The sequence below is a fragment of the Pan troglodytes genome, chromosome 12 (genome assembly GCF_028858775.2).
Source record: "Pan troglodytes isolate AG18354 chromosome 12, NHGRI_mPanTro3-v2.0_pri, whole genome shotgun sequence".
Lineage (NCBI taxonomy): Eukaryota > Metazoa > Chordata > Mammalia > Primates > Hominidae > Pan > Pan troglodytes.
In genome coordinates this window covers 89,350,608-89,377,487 of record NC_072410.2, presented here as the reverse complement: position 1 = coordinate 89,377,487, position 26,880 = coordinate 89,350,608, and the positions used below count along the sequence as shown (strand labels likewise).

At 41.2% G+C, this 26,880-nt stretch overlaps 1 protein-coding gene across 11 annotated transcripts in view; it reads left to right on the top strand.

Moving 5' to 3' along the window:
- The window catches only part of RASGRP3 (RAS guanyl releasing protein 3), a 158,172-nt gene that overhangs the window by 53,967 nt on the left and 77,325 nt on the right, over positions 1-26,880 (top strand). Inside the window, exon 1 of one of the 11 annotated variants that reach the window (XM_009442279.5) lies at positions 15,876-16,685. The exons of 6 other annotated variants lie outside the window; for them this stretch is intronic. The gene's annotated coding sequence lies outside the window, so the exon portion shown is untranslated. Of the gene's footprint in view, positions 1-15,875; positions 16,686-24,958; positions 25,238-26,880 lie in introns of those variants that run through there. 4 more of the 11 variants (XM_009442282.5, XM_063789998.1, XM_063790000.1 and 1 more) reach the window with 4 other exon arrangements.

The window sequence follows — 26,880 nt, the reverse complement described above, 5'->3', positions numbered from 1 at the left end:
GCCTGGCTAGAGTTCGGTCAAGGAAAGAATCTTTGTCAATTGTAAATGAATAACTTTGCAATCCCAATACTCCCAATTTTGGAACTTTATACAATGGAAATAAAAGCACTAGCAACTAAAGATACATGTACCAGGATGTTTAGTGCAACACTGTTCATAGAAGTAAAAACTGGGAACATTTCAAATATTCAGATAATGAATAAACTATGATATAACTATACTGTGGAGTAGAATGCAACTATTAAAAAGAATAAATCAAATCTATATGATTGACTTTGGAGCCAATATAAACGGCCATGATACATTATTAAGGGAAAAATCAATTTACAGAGTAGTGGGGTTTTGAAAGTTGTATTTGAAAATAGAACCCCATATATATATATGTAGGAGATACCTTTTTCTATCCTATATTGCATTTTGATATAGGATAGAGAAAGATGTGTGTTATCTCAGTGAAATGAGAATGGATAGGAAAGAGGGTTATTACATTTTTCCTTATGTATATGTCTGTACTCTTCAACTTGCTACAGTGGGCATGTATTGTTTTTTAGATATAATTTTTTTTTTTTTTTTTTTTTTTTTTTTTGAGACAGAGTCTTGCTCTGTCACCCAGGCTGGAGTGCAATGGCACGATCTTGGCTCACTGCAACTTTCACCTCCCGTGTTCAAGCAATTCTCCTGCCTCAGCCTCCTGAGTAGCTGGGACTGCAGGCACAAGCCGCCATGCCTGGCTCATTTTTTGTATTTTAATAGAGTCAGAGTTTCACCTTGTTGCCTAGGCTGGTCTTGAACCCCTGAGCTCAGGCAATCAGCCTGCCTCAGCCTCCCCAAGTGCTAGGATTATGGACGTGAGCCACCGCACCCAGCCAGATTTAAGTATCTTATAACATAAATCACACACACAGGAGTCCTGCTCATCTTATTTTATAAAAGGAAACAAGACTATCCTTCAATGTGATAATGTGAGTATTCTGGCCATTAGTATGTAAGTCTAAAAGGATTTACAGGAATTCAAATACCTATCAAACTTCACTGCTTAGGTTGATAGTTTTCAAGTGTTGCAATCCATGCTCCTCTGCATTGATTTCTCACTGCCATGCGTTTATTTCCATCAACCAAGAAGATTTATTGAGCTTTATACCACTGATGGTCTATATTAAGGAATCAACACCCATCCCTCACTTCCAATCCCTTGCCTCTCAATTTGAGAAGTTTTACCCCAACCTAAACTTATCTATTACTTTTTATTCATGAGACTGGCAATCACAAAGATGAGCTTTGAGAAGACTCCTTTTTTAAATTAAAATGTTAGGGAAAACTGGAAATTTCCCTACCACTATTTTATTTTATTTTATTTTTTGAGACAGTCTTTCTCTGTCACCTAGGCTGGAGTGCAGTGGCACGATCTCTGTTCACGGCAGCCTCCACCTCCCGGGTTCAAGTGATTCTCCTGCCTCAGCCTCCTGAGTAGCTGGACTTACAGGTGCTGTCACGACACTCAGCTAATTTTTATATTTTTAGTAGAGGCGGGGTTTTGCCATGTTGGCCAGGCTGGTCTTGAACTCCCAAGCTCAAGTGATCCACCTGCCTTGGCCTCCCAAAGTGCTGGGATTACAGGCGTGAGCCAATGTGCCCAGCTCCTACCACTTTTTAAAATGCGTTTCTGAAAGTGCTTTCTTAGTTTATGCCTTATGAACTACAAATAAGAAATCTTGTAGCAATAATGTTAGATCCTCATTCCTCAGCAGATTCTTACTCTGCTATGGATTCCCAGGAAGCCATAAGAATATTTTATCCAAAAGTTTTCTACACACAAAGTTATAAGTAATACCAAGACTGCAGCCAAAAGATTGAGCAAATACAGTGTAAGTAAATCATGGTGCTATTTAAGAAATGTATGACAAAGGGAGTGATACTTCAGAAAAGGCGTGGAATAATGGAAATGAGGTTAAAAGCCCAGGCCTCACGAGGTTATAACCAAGAGGCTGTGATGGTTGAATTAAAACTTGAGCAAGGGGTTTGGCACTAAGGCTGGAGAACAGGACTTGTAGTTAGCTAGCTGGATTTGGATAATCTGGTAATTAAAGTGAAGAGCAAAAGCGATTAACTGGAACATTGACATTGTTTAGAATTATGCACAATGTTGAGCAGATGGATTTGGTATCAAATTAACATGGCTATTTTATAATTACAGCCATGATGTAAAAATTCATTCATTTGGAAAGAGGAAAAAAAAACAGATGAAGAAAGAAAGTGAGCATCACTCTCCAGCCAGTGCTAGTGGGCTGCCATGTGAACCCAGAACAGCTTAGTGGACTCAAAAGGAGGCCTGTGTTGATTGTTGATTTAGAGTGAGGCTGTGATGCAAAGATGAGAAGAGGCAGAAGAAGCCTAGAGTTCGCATTTGAGAACAAGAGGATGTAGAGGGTTTTTTTTTTGTTTGTTTTTCTTTTTTTTTTTTTAAGACAGAGTCTCGCTCTGTTGGCCAGGCTGGAGTACAGTGGTGCGATCGGCTCACTGCAACCTATACCTCCCGGGTTCAAGAGATTCTCCTGCCTCAGCCTCCCAAGTAGCTGGAATTACATGCGGCCACCACCATAGCCCGGCTGGATTTGTATTTTTAGTAGAGATGGGGTTTCACCATATTGGTCAGGCTGGTTTCAAACTCCTGACCTCAGGTGATTCACTCGCCTCAGCCTCCCAAAGTACTGGAATTACAGGCGTGAGCCACCGCGCCGGCCAGATGTAGAGTTTCTAACTGCACTTTTCCTGTGATTCTCACGAAGATCAAATTGTGCCCCCACCTCATGCATTAAGCTATCACACATTTCAAGAAAAAGAATTTAAATATTTACTTTGTGTCATTTATCCCTGAATCAGCTTTGTAGTTCTGCTTTGAAATAGCAACTATACTAATGCTTGAATAGAAAGGAAATCATAATTCTGAAAATTCTCCTTATAGTATTCTCTGCACACTAAAATGATTCTCAGAAAAATGCAGAGGTTGCCTCAGGATTTTTATTTATTTATTTATTTTACTATAAGAAACTCTTTTCAAGAATGAAAAGATTCCTAGAATCAACAGTGGCATTTCAGAAGATCTAGATTCAGATTAACTTTACCACTCATCCGCGTTTATAGGAGTGAGAGCCTCAAAAATGAATGAAACTTGCTGTCAAATCAAATAGTTTTGGAATAAAAATAATTGGGGGAGAAAGCTGTATGTAAGTAATTATGCTAAACAAGGTGTTTTGTGGCATGAACGCTAAATTTTCCTTCTCAGGTTTTACTGAATCCAGCTTCAGCTAGAAATCTAGGCTAGTTTATAGAAGATGATTAGATGGACAGAGAATGTTAAGAGAGAAACACTGCCATAAAGGTAAATTCAAGTGAATTATAATAAATAAATGCGTTTATGCTAAAGCTAGTATGTTTTAAAAAGTGAATGAAGTTTAATGAAAGAAAAGAGAAGAGATAAAAGACAGGGAAAAGAAAGAGAACTGAAAGGGGAAGATGATTGTTAATCTGGACCAATTTGTCTGGAAATTTGGGAGTTTCTCCAGGATGCTGAAGAAAGGGGGCCCACAGAGGCTGGGGTGTAGAGGCCTCCGGCAGCCCTCCTCTGGTAGAGGCTGTCTGCTCCTTCATTCTTTTTTTTTTTTTTTGAGACAGAGTCTCGCACTATCGCCCGGGCTAGAGTACAATGGCGCAATCTTGGCTCACTGCAACCTCTGCCTCCCAGGTTCAAGCGATTCTCCTGCCTCAGCCTCCCAAGTAAGCTGGGATTACAGGTGCCTGCCGCCACACCTGGTTATTTTTTTTGTATTTTTAGTAGAAATGTGGTTTCACCATGTTGGCCAGGCTGGTCTCGAACTCCTGACCTCGTGATCCGCCTGCCTCGGCCTCCCGAAGTGCTGGGATTACAGGCATGAGCCACCGTGCCCAGCTCTTTCATTCTTTTTATTTGTACATGTGCATACCTCATTTTACCATGCTGTGCTCTATTACACTTCACAGATACTATGTTTTTTTACAAATTGAAAGTTTAAGGCAACCCTGCATCAAGCAAGTCTACTAGGGCCATTTTTCCATTAGCATGTGTTCACTTCATTTCTCATTTTAGTAATTCTTGCAATATTCAAACTTTTAAATTATTATTATTATTATTATTATTATTATTATTATTATTATTATTAGATGGAGTTTTGCTCTGTTGTCCAGGCTGGAGTGCAGTGGCGCTATCTTGGCTCACTGCAACCTCCGCCTCCTGGGTTCAAGTGGTTCTCCTGTCTCAGACTTCCAGGTAGCTGGGATTATAGGGACATGCCACCACACCTGGCTAATTTTTTGTATTTTAGTAGAGTCGGGGTCTTACCATGTTGCCCAGGCTGGTCTTGAACTCCTGAGCTCAGGCAATCTACCCACCTCAGCCTCCCAAAGCACTGGGATTACAGGTGTGAACCACCGTACCTGGCCTTAAATTATTATTATATTTTATATCTATTTTGGTGATCTGTGATCAGTGATCTTTTTAAAAAAAAAAAAAAAAAAGATAGGGTCTTGCTCTGTCGCCCAGGCTGGAGTGCAGTGGCCAATCACAGCTCACTGCAGCCTTGACTTCCCCTGCTCAAGTGATCCTCCCACCTTAGCTACCCGAATAGCTGGGATTACAGGCACATGCCGCCACACCAAGCTGATTTCTTTTCTTACATTTTGAAGAGATGGGGTTTCACTATGTTGCCCAGGTTAGTCTCGAACTCCTGGGCCCCAGCAATTCTCCTACCTAGGCCTCTCCAAGTATTAAACATGTGAGCCACCATACCCAGCCTGTGATCTGTGATCTTCGATGTTACTATTGTAAGTGTTTTGGGGCATTCCAAAACACACCCATATTGGCTGGCAAACTTAATCAATAAATGCTATGCATATTCTGACTGCTCTACCAACTGGCCATTTCCCCACCTCTCTTCCTCTCCTCAGAACTTCCTATTCCCTGAGACACAACAGTATTAAAATTAGGCCAGTTAATAATCTTACAACGGCTTCTAAGTGTTCAAGTGAGAGAAAGAGTCACAATTTTCTTACTTTAGATCAAAAGCTAGACATGATAAAGCCTAGTGAGGAAGGTGTGCTGAAAGCCAAGCCTCTTGTGCCGAACAGCCAAATTGTGACTACAAAGGAAAAGTTCTTTAAGGAAATTAAAAGTGCTACTCCAATGAATACATGAATGACAAGAAAGCAAAACAGCCTTATTGCTGATATGGAGAAAGTTTTAGTGGTCTGGACAGCAGATCAAACCAGCCACAATATTCCCTTAAGCCAAAGCTTAATCTGGAGCAAAGTCCTAATTCTCTTCAATTCTCGGAAGGCTGAGAGAGGGGAGGAAGCCACAGATGAAAAATTTAAAGCTAGCAGAGGTTTGTTGATAAGGCTTAAGGAATGACACTATCTCCATAACATAAAAGTACAAGGTGGAAGGCCGAAGAGGGAGGATCGCTTGAACCCAAGAGTTTGAGGCTACAGTGAGCTATGATCACACCACTGCACTCCAGCCTGGGCAACAGAGCAAGACCCTGTGTCAAAAACAAATAAATGAACATGTTATTAAGTAAAGTACAAAATGAAATAGTAAGTGCTGATGGAGAAACTGCAGCAAGTTATCCACAAGTGCTAGCTAAGATCACTGATGAAGGTAGCTACATTATACAACAGATTTTCCACGTAGTTGAACCAGCCTTAAATTGGAAGAAGATGTCATTTAGGACTTTCATAGCTAGAAAGAAGCCCATGTCTGGCTTCAAAGCATCAAAGGACAGGCTGACTCTTGTTAGGGGCTAATGCAGCTGGTGACTTTAAGTTGAAGCCAATGCTCATTTGCCAATCTGAAAATCCTAGGGCCCTTAAGAATCATGCTAAATCTATTCTGCTTTTGCTCTATAAATGGAACAACAAAGCCTGGATAACAGCACATTTGTTTATAGCCTGGTATACTGAATATTTTAACCCCACTGTTGAGACTTACTGCTCAAAAAAAAAAAAGGAAGGATTCCTTCTTACTGCTCATTGACATTGTAGCTGGTCACCCGAGAGCTCTAATGTAGATGTACAAAGAGATGAATGTTGTTTTTATGCCTGCTAACACAACATCCATTCTGCAGCTCATGGATCAAGAAGTAATTCCAACTTTCAAGTCTTATTATTTAAGAGACACATTTTGTAAGGCTATAGCTACCATAGATAGTGATTCATCTGATGGATGTGACCAGAGTAAATTGAAAGGAGCAGAATAAATTGAAATCCTTCTGGAAAGGATTCACTATTCTAGGTGCCATTAGGAACATTCGTGATTCACGGGAGGAGGTCCAATTATTGACATTAATAGGAGTTTGAAAGAAGTTTACCCCAACCCTCATGGACAACTTTGAGGGGTTTAAGATTTCAGTGGAGGGGGCTGGGCATGGTGGCTCAGGCCTGTAATCCCAGCACCTTGGGAGGCCGAGGCGGACAGATCACCTGAGGTCATGAATTCGAGACCAGCCTGACCAACATGGTGAAACCCTGTCCCTACTAAAAATACAAAAATTGGCCGGGCATGGTGGTGGGTGCCTGTAGTCCCAGCTACTCAGGAGGCTGAGGCAGGAGAATCACTTGAACCTGGGAGGCGGAGGTTGCAATCAGCTGAGACTGTGCCATTGCACTGCAGTCTGGGCAACAAGAGGGAAACTCTGCATCAAAAAAAAAAAAAAAAAGATTTCAGCGGAGGAGGTAACTGCAGATGCAGGGGAAACAGACATAATGCTATTGCACACTTAATAGACTACAGTATACTATAAACATAATTTAAAAAATTTTCCGTGACCCAGGTTTAATTAGAAGAGGATGAGCAAGTCTAGGAAAACTTCTATGGCTGCTAAGTCATTCTGGGGAGGTAAATGCTCAGGGTTCGAAGTCAGACAGACCTGGGTTTACATCCCTCTTTGCTGCTCACTAGTTGTGGGCAGGCTAGTTAACCTCACAAAAAGTCATCTAGGGGTAATAATAGCATCTCCTTAGATCATTACGATGAGGATTAAATGAGTGTTTTGCACAGGTGTTAGCTTATTATATATTAGTAACATACTAACTATATATATTAATAAATTCTACTTGGTATTATATATAATAATTATGATTATTTATATATGCCTTTCTACATGTTCCTCTTTTCTCCCAGAGAGATTTCAGGTACTTTGATGAATTCCTAAAGGCAATGCACATTGAACACCGGCACTATATTTTTTTCAGTTATTGATATTGGTTTGTTTGATTCAGGAGCTTTAGAGGTTGCAAACTCTACTCTCTGATGCTTTCAAAAATTTTTCTTTCTTTTTATTTGTTACAGGCATGTAGCTAGCACAACTCTTATAATGAACTGACTGTGACTGGGTGCTTGCCCTGGCCCACACACAGTTCAGAGGGAAGAACAAGAAGGGTAGAGAAATCTCCCATGATTTTTAGACAAGTGTTGTAAGAAAAAAAGAGAAGGTATCAAAAAAGTGTATGTGTCTGAAAAAGAGATTGCACAAGATAGAATTTACTGAGCTGGAGGAATATGAGAGAATGTTGCATACAAAGTCTCCTGAAAGGAAAGGAAGGCAGAGATGGGATGAGACGTGGTGTGTGTTAGTGCTTCAAATTAACAGCAGGTTTTGCGTCCCAACTTGATGCAGCTTGTGTGGAATTTGGTGTAGGACAAATGGACCCACAGGTTCAGGAGGGAGCTGCTAGCAGGGGAAGTTGTACTATCTGACAGTGCCTATATGAGATTGGTACCTTTAGGGAATTTCTACCTAAGGCGGTGGCTCAGATAGGCACAAAGGCCCATTGGGACCTCCCTGAGAAACAGAATAAGAGGTGCTCAGGCAAGACCACACTTCCCCCCTCTTCCTGTATCCTTGAAACCTTTCAGAGATTTGCTGTCAAATATTGACCAGAAAGTTAAAGAAGCAAGACTTGGGAAAAAGTGATTGGTTTTTCTAATGGATGGTGAGGCTTTTTCTTTCTTTCTTTCTTTCTCTCTTAGTGTAGATGATTTGTTTTTTTCTCTTTGTGTAGATGATTGAAGTACTTAAGTGTCTTTGTAAGTCCAGTATCTCTTTTCTTATTTTAAGAATATCTCATTAAAAAATGAACTAATAAATATTTATTATAGAAACAGTAGATAAATGCTGATGAGCATAAAGGAGGAGGAAATATATGTGACCCCCAACTCCCAGAAATAATCACTATTAAAAATTTGATATATAATGTTTCAGATTTTTAATATATTCACATATTTTCTTAGAAAAATGGGATTGTACTGAATAAACTTTTGTAACTTTTATATCTCACTTAATCGATGCTGAATATTTTTCCATGTTACTAGTATGCTTCAACATTTTTTTTTTTTTTTTGAGACGGAGTCTCGCTCTGTTGCCCAGGCTGGAGTGCAGTGGCATGATCTCGGCTCACTGCAAACTCTGCTTCCCAGGTTCAAGCGATTCTCCTGCCTCAGCCTCCTGAGTAGCTGGGACTACAGGCGCACGCCACCATGCCGGGATAATTTTTGTATTTTTAGTACAGACAGGGTTTCACCATGTGGGCCAGGATGGTCTTGATCTCCTGACCTTGTGATCCACCTGTCTTGGCCTCCCAAAGTGCTGGGATTACAGGTGTGAACCACTGTACCCAGCCACTTCAACATTATTTTATAATTGCATAGTGCTATATCTTATGAATATGTTCTAATTTATTCAACTACTTTTGGCACATAGATTTTTTTCTAATATTTTCTTAGTATAAGTAATGCTGCGTGAAACATCCTTATACATATGCAATCCATATTCTTTTCTTAGGATATATTTCTAGAACAGGAACTGCTGAGTTAAAGGGTATTCACATTTTAAAAAGCTTTTGATATACATTACAAAATTATCTTCCTCCTATCTTGTACGATTTATATTCTTTCTGGTAGAGTATGAAGGTGCCATTTTCCAAACCTCCTGCCAACATTGAGAATTTTCATTTTTTCATCTTTGTCAAGTTTATAGATAATAAATTGTATCTTATCATTGTTTAATTTATACTCCTTTTTTAGGGAAGCTGACTTTTTCATGTGTATGTTGGTTATTTATATTTCTTCCCCTGTGAACTATTTATTAATATCCAGTTGTTAATTGTAAATGCTATTTATAGGTTAAGACTATTAACCCTTTACCATATGTATTTCACTTTTTAATCTCATTTTATTATTTGTAGGTTAATTTTGATTACAGTTGGATTATATTTTACATATATAAGTTTTATATTTTATGGTTTAAATATTGAACTTTTATCTTTATAGTACCTTCTGTTGTGACTGTGATTGAAACATTTTCAGGACAAAAGTATTTAATCATGATTACAACAATTTTAAGAGTATAAAACCAATCACGTGATTCTCTTCAAGTTTGTATGTGATTTTTTTTTTTTTGACATGGAGTCTCATTCTGTTACCCAGGCTGAGTGCAGTGGCGCGATCTTGACTCAGTGCAACCTCCACCTCCTGGGCTCAGGTGATTCTCCTGCCTCAGCCTCCCTAGTAGCTGAGACTACAGATATGGGCCACCATGCCCAGCTAATTTTTTATATTTTTGGTAGAGAAGGGGTTTCACCATGTTGCCCAGGCTGGTCTCAAACTCCTGACCTTAGATGATCTGCCCATCTCGGCCTCCCAAAGTGCTGGGTTTACAGGCATGAGCCACCGTGCTGCTGTACAGCGTTTTTATGTTTAACTCTTTAGTCTAACATGCTTTTACTTTGTGTATGGCATGAAGTAATGATTGCATCTTTATTTTTCTGAATAGTTAATGATTTAACCTGTTATTGAATAGTTTATTCTTTTTCCACTGGGTTTAAAAACCATATTGAACAAATACAATAAACATTTTACTGTAGTTCTTCTATGTGTATTTCTGGGCTTTTGGCTCTGTTCCATTGCTCTAGTTCTTTTGGCACTAGTACCAAACTTTAAATTCGTGTTATTTTTAGCCTATTTAGTACCTAATATCTCCCTTGTGGTTCTTTTCTAAAATTTTCTTTACCATTCTCAGTTTTTTATTCTTTAAAATAAACTTTAGGATTTTTGACCTGTTTGAAAAATTTCTTTGGGATTTTAAGCAAAATTTGATTATATTTATAAATTAATTTGAGGGAGAATTAATATATTTACAATGTTAAGTTTTCCAATACAGAGAAACTTTCCAATACAGAAATGTATCAAACTGTTTTTAATTTTCTCAGTAAAGTTACATTTTTAAATAGGTTATTCACTTTTTTTATTCCTAGAAATGTTATTGTTGTTGTTGCTATTATAAATAATACTATAACTAAGAATTTTTTTTTTTTTGAGATGGAGTCTCGCTCTGTTGCCCAGGCTGGAGTGCAGTGGCACGATCTCAGCTCACTGCAAGCTCCGCCTGACGGGTTCATGCCATTTTCCTGCCTCAGCCTCCCGAGTAGCTGGGACTACAGGTGCCTGCCACCATGCTTGGCTAATTTTTTTGTATTTTTAGTAGAGACGGGGTTTCACTGTGTTAGCCAGGATGGTCTCGATCTCCTGACCTTGTGATCCACCCTCCTTGGCCTCCCAAAGTGCTGGGATTATGGGTGTGAGCCACCACGCCCGGCCAAGAATTATTTTCTATTATGTTTTCTAAGTTTTTGTGGGTTATATGGAAAATTTCATATATTTCCATATAATTGTTCTGTGGCCAGAACAATTAATGTTGTGTACTTACTTTGTATATTTATTTGTAACTGTTCACCTCACTTTTTAATTATTTAGAAGCAAATTTTAGTTTGTTCTATTGAGGAAATGAATATTACTCAATCTGCAGGTTGAATACTTTTGTCTCCATTTTTCTCATAAAATTCTTCTTTAGTTTCTTTTTCTTGCCTGGTTGCAGTGGCTCAAATGTCTAGAACAGTGCTAAATGGATGGTAGTGATGATGAGCATGCTTTTCTTGTTTCTGATTTTAACATTAATACTTCCAGTATTTTACCATTAAGTATGATGCCTATGTTTGATTTGAGATTTGAATTAACATGAGTATCATGTTAAGAATCAGTCTTTTAATTTTGTTTCATTAATTAAAAAATTGATATTGAATTTTATCGAATGATTTTTCAAGATTATTGTGGCAATCCAAAAGTTTTTCTCTGTTGCCCAGTCTGGAGTGCAGTGGTGTGATCATAGCTTACTGCAGCTTTGATCCCCTAGGCTCAAGTGATCCTCCTGCCTCAGCCTCCCCGGTTGGTAGGACTATAGGCATCTGCCATCACACTGGGCTATTTTTTTTTTTTTTTTTTTTTTAGAGATGGGGTCTCGCTGTGTTGCCCCTGCTGATCTCAAACTCCTGGCTTCAAGTGATCCTGCCACCTTGGCCTCCCAAAGCACTGGGGTTACAGGGGTGAGCCACTATTCCCAGCCTTATTTTTTACATCTTTAGGGCAACCTATGTTTACGTATGAAGTTAGTCTGTGATTTTCTTTATTATGCTTTATCAGTTTTTTTTTTTAAGACAGGGTATTATGTTAGCTTTCTGTTACTTTTGTCCACTTGAACACTTCATATACCATGGGAGTTAATTCTGCTTGAAGCTCAGTTAGAACTTGATTGTGTAAGTAATCTGAACTAAGAGCTTTTTTTGGAAATAATTCCTTATTAACTTTTACATTTTTCCATGGTTACTGATCTGTTGTTTTTTGACTTCTTCCTGGGTCAGTTTGCTTCTAATTATTATTTTGGCTATGTCTCCCAATATTTGATATGCGGTATTCTCATCACTGAAACCTTCTAAGCATTCATTCTGTAATTGTGTTTTTAATTTATTCTCCAATCAATGATTTTTTTTTTTAAGAACTCTAAAGTTTCCCCAAGAGCTTGGGGTCTTTTTGACTTACACTTTTGTAATTAATGTATAGTTTTATTACAGTGTGATCACAGAATATGGCCAATTTCTTTTGGAAAGAAATTACTTACAATTTTTTTTTGGTAGCCGAATATAAAATCAAGTTTTGCAAACTTTTCTTATATTTTTTTCTTAATGGGCTAGACAGAAGATCCTTCTCTTTAATTATTCATTTATTCATCGAGGATTGTTTCCACCATGTGTCTCATACATGCCAGGCATTGTATTAGGCATTGCAGGATATAAAATGAATAAGTCATAAGCTTTGTCTTAGATTGATAAAGTTTGGATGGAACACAGACACATGTAGACCTAATTATAATACAGAAAGAAATGCAACTGCAGCGAAAGGTACAAAAGCAGCAGGCAGCTAGAGTGGGAGTGAAGCCCTGAAGGTTCTGGGAATACAAAGTTGCCTATGATGGCCCGGAGAGGCTTTCAGTCCTAGCGTGTAAAACATACATTGAGAGCAGAGACAGGCTTTTTGGAGGCAAGGTGATTAATTAGGAAATCACCGCAGACCTTCAGTAATAAATCAGAACATATGAGGGGCGGTAAGAGTGCAAGATGAGAAGAGAGGATTTTCACACCTAAGGGGCAGATAGCAGAAGAGAAGCCCAGACCCGAGGATGAAGGAGGCAGTAGTAAAATTTTATAGACGCCATGGGAGAGCTTTTCAAGGGGTGCTTGGTCAGTTGGGACAAATAGAGCGAAAAGGTCAAGTAAGATGGCTCACGCCTGTAATCCCAGCACTTTGGGAGGCTGAGGCGGGCAGATCACGAGGTCAGGTGTTCGAGACCATCCTGGCCAACATGGTGAAACCCCGTCTCTACTAAAAACATGAAAATTGCCGGGCGCGGTGGGTCATGCCTATAATCCCAGCACTTTGGTGACAGAGCAAGACTCCGTCTCAAAAAAAAAAAAAAAAGCAAAAAGTGTCGGTTGCCTTTGGTCTTTGGGGACTTGGAAAGAGCAGTTTCAGTGAAGTGAGGGAAAAAAAGCCAAGCCACAAGCAGGTTGAGAGTAAATAGGATGTGAGATGGTGAAGACAAGTATTTTTTCAGGAGTTTAGTTGTGGAGGGAATGCAGGAGTTAGGGCAGTAATTAAAAGAGCAAGTCTGGCTGGGGGCGGTGGCTCACGCGTGTAATCCCAGCACTTTGGGAGGCCGAGGTGGGCAGATCATGAGGTCAGGAGATGGAGATCATCCTGGCTAACATGGTGAAACCCCATGTTACTACTAAAAATACATGTCTCTACTAAAAATACAAAAAATTAGCTGGGCGTGGTGGCAGGTGCCTGTAGTCCCAGCTACTCAGGAGGCTGAGGCAGGAGAATGGCTTGAACCTGGGAGGTGGAGCTTGCAGTGAGCTGAGATCGCACCACCACACTCCAGCCTGGGCAACACAGTGAGACTCTGTCTCAAAAAAAAAAGCAAAAAATCAGAAAGACTGTTGTTAGGATATAAAGACAATGTGAGAATGTGAGCATGTTTAGCTAATGAGGAGCGCACGCTGAGAGCAAGAGAAGGCGTGGTTGTTGTCGAGAGTCCTAAACAGGTGGGAGACACAGGGTGAGACACAAAGCCGAGGTAGGAGGTGGCCTCTTGACAGGAAGAGGGCACCTCTTCTTGAGTCGAAGACAATGCTTGGAACTGGTAGGGAGTGTGGGCAGAAAGATGGGATCTCCCCCATTTCTTTGCAAGGCTGTGTTATTGTAGAACCTTTAGTCACACTCCTGGACTCTGACTGAAAGGGTCCTGGGTCTTGGCCTCTGTGTTAACAGTTTGCTTCATAGGGAGGATTTAGGATCCATCCCTTCCTCTCCTGGCTATAGAACTAGAAAAGAACCTCTACACCAGTGGTCTCTAATGTATTTGGCACCAGGGACCAGTCTCATGGAAGACAATTTTTCCATGGACTGGGAATGAGGGGATGGAGATGATTTCAGGATGAAACTGTTCCACCTCAGATCGTCAGGCATTAGACTCTCATAAGGAGCATGCAGTGTAGATCCCTCGCAAGCACAGTTCACAATAGTGTTCATGCTCCTATGCGAATCTAATGCCACAGCTGATCTGACAGGAGGCAGAGCTCAGATGGTCATGCTCCCTTGACTGCTGCTCACCTCCTGCTGTGCAGCCTGGCCCCTAACAGACCATGGACAGGTACCTGTCCATGGCATGGGGGCTGGGGACTCCTGCTTTACACTTATGATGTAGTTTGGATGTTGTGCCCACCCAAATCTCATGTTGAGATGTAATTTCCAGTGTTGGAGGTGGAGCCTGGTGGGAAGTGATTGGATCTTAGGGGCAGATTTCTCATTAATGGTTTGGTACCATCCTCTTAGTGCTGTTCTCATGATAGTGAGTGAGTTCTTTTATTTATTTGTTTATTTTAAGACAGAGTCTCACTCTGTTTCCCAGGCTGGAGTGCAGTGCAGTGGTGCGGTCTTGATCTTGGCTCACTGCAACCTCTGCCTCCCAGGTTCAAGCACACCACCACGCCCGGCTAATTTTTGTATTTTTAGTAGAGACAGGGTTTTGCCATGTTGGCCAGGCTGGTCTCAAACTCCTGACCTCAGGTGATTCACCCTCCTCAGCCTCCCAAAGTGCTGGGATTATAGGCATGAGCCACAACACCCAGCTGATAGTGAGTTCTGGCAAGCGCTGGTCATTTAGAAGTGCCCCCTGTCTGTCTTGCTCCTGCTCTGGCCATGTGACTCATCTGCTCCCACTTTGCCTTCCATCATTATTGTAAGTTTCATGAGGCCTCCCCAGAAGCCGAACAGATGCCAGTATCATGCTTCCTCCATAGCCTGCAGAACCATGAACCAATTAAACCTCTTTTCTTTATAAATTACCCAGTCTCAAGTATTTATAGCAATGCAAGAATGGACTAATACAACTTAACTTTCCTGAGGCTGTTGTCGCTGTTGGGCATTGAAGAGTTTCTAGAAGTCCCTGTTTCTTTATGTGGCATGCAATGGATCATCAGAATAATTAACCCAGTCAATGGTAAACAAAGTGATTGATGGATGCCATCAGATCACAAAAGTTTCTATTACTGTAAATACAAGGGGGTAAGTAAATCAAAATAATGTTTCAAATCCTCAGTAGGCCTCTTTTTCTGTTTCTAATTGAAGATTGTCACATCAACACATAAACAAAAATGCCTGTGAGGGAAATGTGTATTTTATGCATTGCATTTTTATATCTGAAGTTTATTTCTATTACTAACTTGAAATGCTGAGGAAGGGATTTGTTTTGGTGCTTACAAAATTTTCCCATTTGCTCTTTGGACTCTCACAAGTTGACAACAAATTACTGCCCTGATAATATGGTGAGACTGAGGGTTTTCTGTCTTTTTCTCTTATTCTATATCCTCTATATGGAGGGAAATTTCTGGTTTGATTAACACTGTAAATAATTATGAGACAAAGCCTAAATATAAAAGATTACTCACACAGGCTCTTACACTGAGTAAGATATTATGTGTTAAAAATCAGGGTTAATAGTTTAACAGGCACATTATGGTTCAGAAATCCTCTGGGGGACTTCAACCATCTTTTCTGGATGTTCACTTTGCCAAATAGGCTGCCTCTATGTCATATCTCTACCTGAAGGGCAGGCTCAGACACTGATTAGGGGAAGTGTCACCGTTACTATACCAAGAAGTCAGACATCCAAGGTCAGACACTACGCAAAGTCAGATACTTCAAGGCCTTTCCTTGGAAGGGATGATGAAAAGGGAAGGGTGGGAATATCAGCTCAGGTGAGACATATGAATTCAACAAAACATCAGGGATGGTTTGCCACGTTTGCGAGCAGCACAGAAAACGGCAATTCCCTCCAAGTTCCCAGCACACCAAAGGGGGCAGTAGTGCGTCTGTAAAGCGCGTTGTCAACTTGGTGATAATTTCTGTTTGCATTCACACTCGCCGGCTGATAATCTCAGCTGCTCGATGCAATTCAACAGATACCTGAAATCACTTCCAAGAGCTCTTCAGATAAAGCTGCCTTTGATAGTCTTCATTAACCCCTCCCATATTTGCCCCTCAGCGTCCCTTGGCTTAGCAGCCCCGGCCTTTGAAGTCCAACCTAAGCATTCTTAGATGGTGAGTGAGGGTCTGCCTTCCCCAGCACCAGCCACCTAGTCAGGCTTGTGGGTCGTCTAACAAACTGGAGATTCTGAGAAAACGAAACCAAACAGTTGTACTCCGGGGTTAACACAGAGCAACTTCCACCTGCTGTGCGAGTTGGTGATCCTCTCTCTTGCTGTTCGAGAGCCCCAGTGAAAACTTGAGTGAGATGAGAGAGCATGGAGCCTGCCAGTCTCCCCCTCTGCACACACACACACGCAAACACATTTAACTTTCCACTTGCAGTGACCTGCCCTTCAGTGTGACTTATCAGCTGTTTGGCTTTTGTCACTAAAGGAAAACAAATTGTGGAATATCCCGCTCTGCATGCTTATGAGATGGTTGAGCCAACTCAGGGGTTATGAGGTGGTTTGCGAGTGAGGAGTGAGGAGAAGAATGATCTTCAGTTTCTGACCTCCTGGCACGGTGGCGGGCGGTATTTATCAGGAGGTACATGTGACTGGTTAAGACTCAGAGCCCCAGCTTGAAGGAAACAGCTGCTCTCGGCGTGCTCCGGCACTTGGCAGCTGGACAGGCAGAGTGCTGATGTGAAAAATACCACGACAAAACCACCCTAGTAAGTAACTGGAGAACTTTCCTCTCTCTCTCTCTCTTTCATTCCCTCTCCGTGTGTGTGTGTGTGTGTGTGTGTGTGTGTGTGTGTGTGTGTGCGCGCTGCAAGCCACCAACAACTTTTTATTTTGATTTTGGTTTCCCTCTGGCACGATAGAAGGAGATATTTTATTTGTACCTGTTAACAGCCATTGGTGTTTTCACAGCCCTTTTTTAGAACCTGTTATTTTCGGCAACGGTGTCTTGTAACTTTGAGGATGAATGGGGCATATGGCTTCATTCCTGTCTAGGAAACAGAAAGTTTTTTCCCCAGTGTTCAAGATTTTTCTAGTCCATGGTGTTTAGGTTCAAAGTCAAGATTCAGGTTATGAAGTAGAGACTTCATTGAAGTGAGTTGATGACTAGATTTGATTTTAATCTGTTTCTACCACTGAAACCTGAAAACGTAGTTGTTTAAAGTAACTTGTGAATTTATTGTATGGCTGATTTGATTTTTCCTATTCAATTTTTGAGAATATCTCATTTAACTGTGTAGAACTGTCTGCAATATAGAAGACTGACAAAATAATATTTAGATTCACATTAGAAATCATATTTAGATTTCTTGCATGGTTTCCAACTAATTGAAAGCTGTATTTTATAGCGACTTTTTTTCCCCCCAACAAGCTAATTCACCTTCATTACTTTAAAATGTTCAGTTGCCCCTGGTCTTCCTTCACCTTCATTACTTTAAAATGTTCAGTTGCCCCTGGTCTTCCTTATTTTAGTGTTTTCGTGATACTCAGGCTGTTTCTTCTTTGTTTATGACCTGACTGGGAAAGTGCTGCCTGCAGCTGATGATTAACTCTGGGAGGCCTGGCATCCAAATTACGGAGAGGACCGGCTCCTTCTCAGGTTCATTCAGCAGTAATGGTGCTTGCTCTTGGGTGAGCAGCAAAGCAGGCACCATGCTGGAACTGAGCTGTTGTTCGGTGACTTTTGTCCTTCCTTGGTAGTCACCAGACAGAATGCTTCAGAGGAAAGGCAAAAGGGGAAAAGAGAGAGGGCAGAGCTCTAAACTGATGACGTAAAGCTCTGAAAGTGACAGGTCTTTGAATCAGAGGCTGCAGGGAGATAACCAAACAGGTTCCTGTTTCTGGAGATTGCATGGATCTTGAGGAGGGTGGGCAGAGAGGGGCTGTTTTTATTTGAAGTCTCACCAAATAGTTGTTTTGCTTGTGATAAGCCTAGGACAACCTGGAGTGCACTTGTTTCCTCGTGTGACAAATGGATTCTCATACAGGCCCAAGCTATACGGTTTTCTTTCGCCCTCTGCCCCCTGCCATGAGAGAACACTGTTCTCTCCCCACCCTTACCATCCTTTGTTGTTTGTGGAGAATGGATTAAAAATGACCCAGGGCACGGCACTTCTGCGATCGAGTTTCCCTCAACACAGTGGGTCTTGAGTACCGCACCAACCAATGTTCTCTGATGGAAGCAGTTTCGGATGCCGTGTCTAAACAAATGGCTAGTCTGACATTGAGAAGTTCTCCACCTTCTTTTCCTTCAAATGTAGAAGAATCCACAAAATGTAGAGTGGCCAGTGAGGAAAAATAGTCCCAACTTCTCTGTTCCTCGGTATGGCATTTGTGTGAGGTCCTTGGGTCAGCCCGCGGCCATGTGGTCTGTGACTTCCCTGTCTGACTGCTGGGGGAGGGGGTTCCTCCTGAGTCATTCTTTAGGGAGTTTGTTCCTGGTATAGTTTCAGATTTTCCACAGGTTGATAGTGAAAGAGAACCCTCTGGTGAAATTGTGTCTCTGGAATCATCGAGCCTCTCATAATAAAATGGAATGTCTAAATGGGAGCAGTTGAATTATCCAACTGCTGTATTTTTGAGAGCCAACAGACTCTTTTGAAAAACCCATGACTTTTCAAAATATTAATAGCAAAATAATAAAAAATAATGATTTTACTTGCAGATAGTACATCCATTGACTCAAAGACTTTTTGACCTGGATAGGAATGATAGAATGTGCGATTTAACTCTTTCATTTGAAAGATGAGGAAACTGTAGCAAATTTATCGGAGTTACAGTGCAGAGCCAGAAGAGAGAGCTCAAGGCTTCCATCATAATTTCAACGCTAATAACAATCCCTTACGTTTAGTGTGCACTTACTATGCCAAATGATGTGCTAAACAAGTGTATTTATTTTCATAGTCTCCTCACAATAACTCTGTTATATATTATTATTCCAGTTTTATAGATAGGAAACTGAGGTTCTTGACCATACGTAACACAGATAGGAGGGACACCCTTAGTTACTTGACCATATGTAACATAGACAGGAGGCACAAATGGATCTGACTGTAGAACCTGTATACATTAAAAAATAAAAGTGGAATCCCACACATTTAAATGTAAAAACTCACAACATGCAAATGAGAGTATTTCCAGCACAATATGATTACACACACAATGTGCGTTATGCCCTTTTCGAGCTCTCCATGACAGGAAGGGCTAGGTTTCCCCCTGTGACAGTCCAAGCCCAAGCTCTCTCTATAGGATCGCTGGCTGGTGGCATGTTTTTCTCTTTGAAAATAGTTCAGTGACGGTCTTGATGTTGGTAAGAACAGCAACCGGGAACTTTGTTATTAACCTCCAGCACACGGCTCCCATGCCCCTTCTGGCCTTTCCCTCCATTTTTCCTGTCACTCCTTTCCTTTGGAGGACAGCCACTCCACCCATGCCCCACCCCAAATAGCTGGCTTAGTGTTGATAAAGCTATTATCAGGCCCATCCCCTTTGCTCAGCCTGGAGGGTTGGTTGTCTGAGTAGGTTGTTGATGAATAGAAACCATGCACTCTGCCACTCTGCTCTGTTTTTTTGAGCTGTGGGTGTAAGGGGTGGGTCACAGGGCAGGGGACTAGCTGGCAGTGGCGAGGGAGGAGAGGTATGCTTTTCTTCGCTGCCTGCACCTGCCATTTACCCTGAGTCATACTTCTCCACACACCAGTTGCATATCTAAAGCTCTGACTGTCTCACGGGTGGGCCATAAACCTGTGGATTTTCTGGGTCATCAGACATGCAGAGCCCTTAAGAAACCTGCCTCCTGAATCCTTTTTAAAATGTCATTTGGCTGTCCACATTCCTCCACTTTAGGTTAAGTGTCAAAATTAGGGTTGGAGATAATGGGAAAGAGCACCAGGTAGTATGTAATCAGCAGGGGACCTTTGATTAATCAGGAGGAAAATCAAGCAAGTATGCCATGTGTGGATATTTCTGAGGAAGTTATCAGTGTTTCTGCAAGGTCATTCTGGCAAGATTACACATTTTGAAGATCAAGCTATTTGTAGCATGAAAGAGGAATTTTTTTTTTTTCTTTTTTTTGAGATGGAGTCTCGCTCTGTCGCCCAGGCTGGAGTGCAGTGGTGCGATCTCGGCTCACTGCAAGCTCCGCCTCCAGGATTCACACCATTCTCCTGCCTCAGCCTCCCGAGTAGCTGGGACTACAGGCGCCCGCCACCATGCCCGGCTAATTTTTTTGTATTTTTAGTAGAGACGGGGTTTCACTGTGTTAGCCAGGATGCTCTCGATCTCCTGACCTGGTGATCCACCTGCCTCGGCCTCCCAAAGTGCTGGGATTACAGGCGTGAGCCACTGCGCCCAGCCCGCATGAAAGAAGAATTTTTAATCTTTAATCCCACCTGCCTGCTGCCTCTAAAACTAAGCCCAACTCAGTAGTAGTCAGTGATGTGGTTTGCTAGACCACAACCACTGGGAATTGCCTCCAATCCTTGGTAGGAATTGCTCACTTCTGTAGAAATTGGCTTTGTACAGGGGGTGTTATATGGGTACACGTGAAGTGGACTCAGAATCACGACAGAGTCCACAAGTTATACTCTGGAGCTGATTTGAAAGAAAATAAAATGCTTGATTCGTTTTGGGGTCCTTTTACAATAAGGAAACACATTCTGGGATACAATGCCTATTTTGTTTCTTTGTTTTTGCCCAATTGTGTGTTTCAAAGACATCTGCTTCCAAAAAGTTAACTTTCCTGGATCCTCCTTTCCCTTGGTATTGATCGCTCACTTACAGTCCCTGGAGTTAACAGCTCCTGTGTCATGTTTCCACTGCTCTATGGGATTTGAAGTCTTTGGATTTTTTTGCTGTTTCAAGTGATTATTATAGCTTCAGAGTCTGTGGTGTGTAGAGTCGCTGTGCTTTGATCTTTGAGCTCATCTTTGGTATTGAGAAGTCAAACCCCTGCATTTATGTATGCTGGCATAAAGCACTTTCTTGTACCTTGCCATAATCCCATGAAAGAGGGAGGGTATCATCACCATTGTTTTCAAAGAGGAAATAGAGGACGAGAGAAAATGAGTGACTTGTCTATGGTCATGGGAAAAGTAACTGTCAGAGCTCAACTATATCTCTTGTCTACTGACTCCAAGTGCCAGGCTTTTTCTGTTAGTTATGCTATCGTTCTTTTGTTTTGTTTTTGTTTTTCAGATGGAGTTTCACTCTGTCGCCCAGGCTGGAGTGCAGTGGCACGATCTCGGCTCACTGCAAGCTCCGCCTCCCGGGTTCACGCCATTCTTCTGCCTCAGCCTCCTGAGTAGCTGGGACTACAGGCGCCTGCCACCACGCCTGGCTAATTTTTTTGTATTTTTAGTAGAGACGGGGTTTCATCATGTTAGCAGGATGGTCTCGATCTCCTGACCTGGTGATCCACCCACCTTGGCCTCCCAAAGTGCTGGGATTACAGGCATGAGCCACTGCGCCTGGCCTAGTTATGCTATCTTTCAAAGAAAGACCAATTTCAACTATTTCATGACCATGCACTTACATAATCTGTGGAATTATCTTTGGTGATAAAAAGTTGTGTAATTTGTATTCTCTTCAGATAGGCAAAGAGTGACTGGATAACCGATTTGCGACATGGCATTCATGATATTTCCAAAGCCTATGGACATTTGACTTTGGAAACAGGGTCAGCTTAGTCTTCAGACACCGTATTTGCATAGGATAATTTTGTTTGTTTGTTTTTTCAGACGGAGTCCCACTCTGTCACCCAAGCTGGAGTGCAGTGGCGCAATCTTGGCTCACTGCAACCTCTGCCTCCCAGGTTCAAGCGATTCTCTTGCCTCAGCCTCCTGAGTAGCTGGGACTACAGCCGTGCACCACCACACCCAGCTAATTTTTGTATTTTTAGTAGAGACAGGTTTTCACCATGTTGGCCAGGCTGGTCTCGAACTCCTGATCTCAGGTGATCCACCCACCTTGACTTCCCAAAGTGCTGGGATTATAGGCATGAGCCACTGTGCCTGGGTAGCTTAGGGTAATGTGTTTTTTTTGTTTTGTTTTTTGAGATGGAGTCTCGCTTTATCGCCCAGGCTGGAGTGCAGTGGTACGATCTCGGCTCACTGCAAGCTCCGCCTCCCAGGTTCACGCCATTCTCCTGCCTCAGCCTCCCGAGTAGCTGGGAGTATAGGCGCCCGCCACCATGCCGGGCTAATTTTTTTGTATTTTTAGTAGAGACAGGGTTTCACTGTGTTAGCCAGGATGGTCTCGATCTCCTGACCTCGTGATCTGCCCGCCTGGGCCTCCCAAAGTGCTTGGATTACAGGCGTGAGCCACCGTGCCGGGCCGCAGCTTAGGGTAATGTTTTTAAAGGAACTTAGTGATCATTTTTCTGTCTTGAAGACTCATGTAGTCAAGTTGGAGTTATACCAACTATGGCATGATGTAACGTCCAGCTTTTAGAGACAATTTGGTTGTTTCCTGAGGTATGAAAACTGCAGTCTGCTCTTCAGTGTGCACGCTCCTTGCCCAACAAAACCATCGGCATTCTTGAAAGTTCTGCCTGAGTATAGCACCTTTATTCCTGTGGAGGTATAGTGCATTCTAACTACCATGAATAGTGTCCACTGTGATCATTTCCCTCTGCACGATTATCTGCCCACAACTGAGAGAGTCTTAACTTGCTAGAATAATGGGGACACTTCACTATCTGTCAGTTTCCCAATATGGCAATTCAGTTCATTGTATGACAGCATCATCAGAATGTTGCCAAGATCATAAAAATGGCAGTGCATGTTGCCTGATGATTTTACAGTGCATATTGTCATGGCCAGGGCTTAGAGGTAGGGGAAAAACATGTGGGCAGCTTTGTGACAAGAGTCTCTCTTATAGTGTTTCTTTCTAAAGTAACTTTTTCTGAGTATGAATGTGAAAGGTAGCCTTCTTTGAATTAAAAAATATTCTGAAAAATGTTTAATGTCTGAGCTGACTTGAGCATTTTTCTTTAGTGATTACTGTAATAATCAGAAATTTCTTCACCTTTCAAGAGGACAAAAGGGAACAACTATAATTAAAAAAAAAAGAATATGAAATCATAAGTTAAAAGTATACCTTCCTGGATTATGGTCTATAGAATGTAGGGTAATAGAAACCTTGATGCCCCTATTGTAAATGGAGAATTCAACTCAATGTATAAATGATTTCTGTGGTTGTAGATATCCCATCTTTTAAGTTTCTATTTGAATAGATTGGTAATTTTATTTTTTGAAGTCTTCCCTATTTGTCAAATGCTGCCTTATCTTTGTTGGTTCAGGTGGATCGATCTCCACCCCACAATAGGTTCTAAGACCCTTGGAAAGATCATTATGCCATTGATTTGCTAAAGTATTATAAGTGTTCTCAGAGTTTCAACTCTTAATATGTTCCAGGTGCAACTTTGACAGAGAACTAGTAACTTGGGGGAAAAAATATGGAAAAAAGTTAAATTCATATCTAATCCCAGAGGCATGTTTTAGCCACTATCTTTTTTTTTTTTTTTTTGAGACGGATTCTCACTCTTTCACCCAGGCTGGAGTGCAGTGGCACAATCTCAGCTCACTGCCACCTCCATCTCCTGGGTTCAAGCGATTCTCCTGCCTCAGCCTCCTGAGTAGCTGCGACTATAGGCACCTGCCACCATGCCTGGCTAATTTTTGTATTTTTAGTAGAGACGGGGTTTTGCCATGTTGACCAGGCTGGTCTTGAATTCCTGACCTTAAGTGATCCGCCCACCTCGGCCTCCCAAAGTGCTGGGATTACAGGTGTGAGCCACTGCGCCCGGCCTAGTCACTACTTTTCTGTTGTTGAATTGTTTCAAAATCACAGACAAATAACCACATTTGAGTGTATGTATGCAGTTTTAATTGCTTGTCCTTTTCCCATCTGGGGTGTTTGTACTATGCTAGAGACCTTAATAGTTAATGAATTGACCAAAAGGAGGAGTGACAAGCTATGGAAGAACTCAGACAGAGAGGTGATCAATCTGTGATGGAATCAGATTCCATTAAAAAAAAATTGGCTTAGTCACTTCTCTGTTTTGTTTTGAGAAAGTAAAAATTTCCCCTCCATCCAGCAATTCAAATTCGGCTGAACCAAGTTTCCTTGGAGTCTTTTACCTAAATTAACTTTGGGAAGATACCAGAAGGAATTCTTTCCTAGGAATGTGCACACATGGGTTTGTTTTACAGAACTCCCTAGACCTGGAATGAAAGGAGTAAAGAAGAAATGTCCTTTTCTGGCCACACTCTAACAACTTGCTTGTGACTATCAGGGATGAATCTCTTCAAGTCTCAAGTTAATATCGATTTCTGGAGCTGATAAACTACTCAAGAATTTTAAACAGTTTTAAATAAGAATTGGGTATAATCTCCATATTTGGTTCTGGAAAACTCATACCATGAGTTCAATTTGACTGAACTGTGAATTCTGCTCAGCTTTCAGTTCTGTTTTTTAAAAGTAGAAAGTATTCCATTTATGCATGGAATGCTTGCCGTTCAAAATCATATGAGTTGACACGATGCTTTAGAGATCATTTTTTTTTATGGTAAGGACAGCACCCAGTCTGAATGGTGGTGCTGGAGATTTCTCTGTAATCCATTTCTCTCCCCAGTCACTCTTGATTCTGAAATTAATCCATCTCTTTCTACTTTCCTTCTCTTGTAGGCATTTAAATTGTGTCTGCTATTGAGAGAGGAAATAAAATAACGCTTATTTTCACATCACTGAGAGGTAGACAGCATTAGCACTCTTGCAGAAGAGAAAAATAAATTTTAGAGAAGTCATATACCTTGTAGAAGGTCACAAGCCAGTGAGTAAGAGTCTAGTCCTAGTCTGCCTGGAAACAAAGTAGGTGCCTTTTTCATCCAATCACACTGTCTCTCACTATGTCTGTGTTAAAGCTGATGCCCTTGGCCGGGTGCGGTGGCTCACGCCTGTAATCCCAGCACTTTGGGAGGCTGAGGCAGGCGGATCACCTGAGGTCGGGAGTTTGAGAACAGCCTGACCAACAAGGAGAAACCCAGTCTCTACTAAAAATACAAAATTAGCCAAGTGTGGTGGTGCATGCCTATAATCCCAACTACTTGGAAGGCTGAGGCAGGAGAATCACTTGAACCCAGGAGGCAGAGGTTGTGATGAGCCAAGATTGTGCCATTGCACTCCAGCCTGGGCAACAAGAGTGAAACTCCGTCTCAAAACAACAACAAAACTCTATGAAAAGGGAAGCCATTCTGTGAAGGTGAGATTCTGCTGTCCTTGTCATGCAATTGACATTATGTCATTGTCATGCCTAATACATACCCATTTCTATTAGAAGGATGCTGTAGGACAAATATCCCTGGACTCTGGATTTGTGATTGCACCCTGCAGTCTTCTTTTAGCTTCTACCCAGAACACACTCACTTTTTATTACTGAGGTGTTCTCTCAACTGTGCTGCTCTGTATCTTTGGCAGGGTGCTACTGCAGAGCTAAGCCTTTGGCAACACCCAAAAATCATTATACTATCTCAGATGGTGACAGGTATGGAAATGATCTTGACTGTTGGACTAGCTGATTAACTAGCAGTGACAGTTTGCTTTAAAATATATTTGGTTTTTATAAGAAGTGACATAATATTGGCATCAAGAGGGACAATCATATTCATTCCCATGAAATGTTTCTTGGGGCCATGATTACAGATAGATAAAAGGGCCAAGCAGACCTTGAAGCAGAACCAGTGTAAAATATCTCATGCTATTTTAATTCTTTATGTTTTTAGAAGGAATATTGCTTTCAACCTCTCTTTGGAATTTGCGGGAACTTTGATTGACTTAAGCCAATTATGGTGGATTTATTATGTAAGAATTGAAGGTTTGTCTTTTTCAGCTACAAAGATGACTGAGACATGTGTCATGCATAAAATTCTGCAACTATTTGGAACACCATCTCACATATAACTTGTGGAAGAGAGGCTAATATATTTAGAAAATTGTTTTGAGCTTTAATCGCCAGTTTTAGAAATTTTTCTCAACCAAAACTTCAGGAAGTACAGTCTAGTAGAATACAGGATTTCCATGTAGGTAACAAAAGTAAGGGACAACATCCAGAACATATTTTCATACAAGATGATTCACTTGGTATTTCTTTTCTTTTCTTTCTTTCTTTTTTTTTTTTTTTTTTTTTTTGAGAGAGAGAGAGTCTCACTCTGTCACCTAGTCTGGGGTATAGTGGCACAATCTTGGCTCACTGCTACCTCTGTCTCCTAGTTCAAGCAATTCTCCTGCCTCAGCCTCCTGAGTAACTGGGATTACAGGTGCCCACCACTAAACCCAGCTAATTTTTGTATTTTGTTTTAGTAGAGATGGCGTTTTGCCATATTGGCCAGGCTGGTCTTGAACTCCTGACCTCAAGTGATCTGCCCACCTCAGCCTCCCAAAGTGTTGGGATTACAGGTGTGAGCCACCGCGCCTGGCCTCACTTGGTATTTCTAAACATATGCTTTTGTGCTGCATATTGCACAAACATGAAGAATATAGAATTTATCCCATAGGATTTTACTGTTTAGTTAAATAGATCAATATTTTTAAAAGGTTACAATAATCATCTTACAATACGTAAATGTATATTCTGTAAAAGAGAATGTTTCCAAAATGTTCTGTGGGAATTCAGAGAAAGGAGATAACTAACTTTATCAGGATGAATCAGGGATGATTCCCTTGGGTTGGTGACATTTAAGCTGGGTATAAAAGGATAAAAAGTCATTGTTCAAGAAGAAAAAGACTATATTTGAAACAGTGCATTCCAGGACTAATGTGTAACTTATTAGAGCTGAATCATAGATTACATGTTGGAAGAGGGACAGGAGAAAAGGAGCAAAGATAAGGTGGTTCTGGGTGATTAAC